This window comes from Vulpes lagopus, chromosome 2 (assembly GCF_018345385.1).
Source record: "Vulpes lagopus strain Blue_001 chromosome 2, ASM1834538v1, whole genome shotgun sequence".
NCBI classification, from domain to species: domain Eukaryota; kingdom Metazoa; phylum Chordata; class Mammalia; order Carnivora; family Canidae; genus Vulpes; species Vulpes lagopus.
This window is the reverse complement of record NC_054825.1, coordinates 158,795,101-158,797,258: the sequence shown is the minus strand read 5'-3', so window position 1 is coordinate 158,797,258 and position 2,158 is coordinate 158,795,101. Positions and strand designations below refer to the sequence as shown.

At 43.0% G+C, this 2,158-nt stretch overlaps 1 pseudogene; it reads right to left on the bottom strand.

Annotated features, from left to right (window-relative positions):
• Positions 1 to 293: 293 nt before the first annotated feature.
• On the bottom strand, positions 294 to 1,685 carry LOC121481441 (annotated as a pseudogene).
• Between the last annotated feature and the right edge of the window lie 473 nt (positions 1,686 to 2,158).

The window sequence follows — 2,158 nt, the reverse complement described above, 5'->3', positions numbered from 1 at the left end:
ATTAAACTTTTGTTTTAATGGGTCTCAAAATTCTGTGACAGATTTTTGGTCAAGTTATTTCCATTAAAAAGTACTGATTTTAAAAACTAATAACTTAAAACTTCCACACATGCACACACAAAAAACAAATGATCCACAAAACATTCTCCTTTCCTTCTGAAGGTTTTATGATGCTTTGTTATCATTAACCACTCTTTTACTATTAAACTTAAATGGCCAATTGACACAAACAGTTCTGAGACCATTCTTCCACCACTGATTAAGACTGGGGTGGCAGGTATTGAGGATAATATTCATTTAGCCTTCTGAGCTTTCTGGGAAGACTTGGTAACTTTGCCAGCTCCAGCTGCCTTCCTGTCCACTGCCTTGATGACACCCACAGCAACTGTCTGTCTCCTGTCACAAACAGCAAAACAGCCCAGAGGAGGATAGTCAGAGAAGCTGTCAACACACATAGGTTTGCCAGGAACCATATCAACAATGGCAGCATCCCCAGATTTCAAGAACTTGGGACCATCTTCCAGCTTTTTTCCAGAACGATGATCTATCTTCTCCTTCAGCTCAGCAAACTTGCAAGCAATGTGAGCTGTGTGACAATCCAGCACAAATGCATATCCAGCACTGATTTGGCCTGGATGGTTCAGGATATCACCTGAGCCATGAAGCCAGCTGCTTCTATTGGTGCTTCTATTGGTGCGACAGCAAAAGTTGTCACCAGCCACGTTGCCACGACGAACATCTTTGACAGATACCTTCTTGACATTGAAGCCCACATTGTCCCCAGGAAGAGCCTCACTCAAAGCTTCCTGGTGCATTTCAATAGACTTTACTTCAGTTGTAACATTGACCAGAGCAAAGGTGACCACCATGCCAGGCTTAAGAACACCAGTCTCCATTCGACCCACTAGGACAGTACCAATACCACCAATTTTGTAGACGTCCTGGAGAGGCAGATGCAAGGTCTTATTAGTTGGATGAGTTGGTGGCAGAATGCAATCCAGAGCTTCAAACAGTGTGGTTCCAGTGGCATTCCCATCTTTACGGGTGACTTTCCATCCCTTGAACCAAGGCATGTTAGCACTTGGCACCAGCATGTTGTCACCATTCCAACTAGAAACTGTCACAAATACTATTGTGTCGGGGTTGTAGCCAATTTTCTTAATGTAGGTGCTGACTTCCTTAATGATTTCCTTGTATCTCTTCTGGCTGTAGGGTGGTTCAGTGGAATCCAATTTGTTAACACCAACAATTAGTTGTTTTATACCCAGTGTGTAAGCCAGAAGGGCATGCTCACGGGTCTGCCCATTCTTGGAGATACCTGCTTCAAATTCACCAACACTGGCAGCAACGATCAGGACAGCACAGTCAGCCTGAGATGTGCCTGTAATTATGTTTTTGATAAAGTCTCTGTGTCCTGGGGCATCAATGATGGTCACATAATACTTGCTGGTCTCGAATTTCCACAGGGAGATATCAATGGTGATACCACGTTCACGTTCAGCTTTCAGTTTATCCAAGACCCAGGCATACTTGAAAGGGTCTTTTCCCATCTCAACAGCCTCCTCAAATTTTTTGATAGTTCTTTTGTCGATTCCACCACATTTGTAGATCAGATGGCCAGTAGTGGTAGACTTGCCCGAATCTATGTGTCCAATGACGATGATGTTGATGTGAGTCTTTCCCATTTTGGTGTAGGTTTAGTGGTGGTTTTCATGACACCTGTGTTCTGGCGGCAAACCCATTGCAAAAAAGGGTATTGTTTCTTCTTTAAACGTTTGATAGAATTCCCCTGAGAAGCCATCTGGCCCTGGACTTTTGTGCCTTGGGAGGTTTTTGATGATTGCTTCAATTTCCTCCGTGGTTATTGGCCTGTTCAGGCTTTCTATTTCTTCCTGTTTCAGTTTTGGTAATTTGTGGCTTTCCAGAAATGCATCCATTTCTTCTAGATTGCCTAACTTGTTGGCATATTGCTGCTCTTAACTTATATTAAAAACATAATATTTTTTTCAGATTAAGATTTTTTTAATTTTTTAAATTGGAACTAAATTTGCCAACATATAGCATAACACCCAGTGCTCATCCCACCAAGTGCCCCCCTCAGTGCCCATCACCCAGTCACCCCACCCCCTGTCCACTTCCCCTTCCACTACCCCTTGTT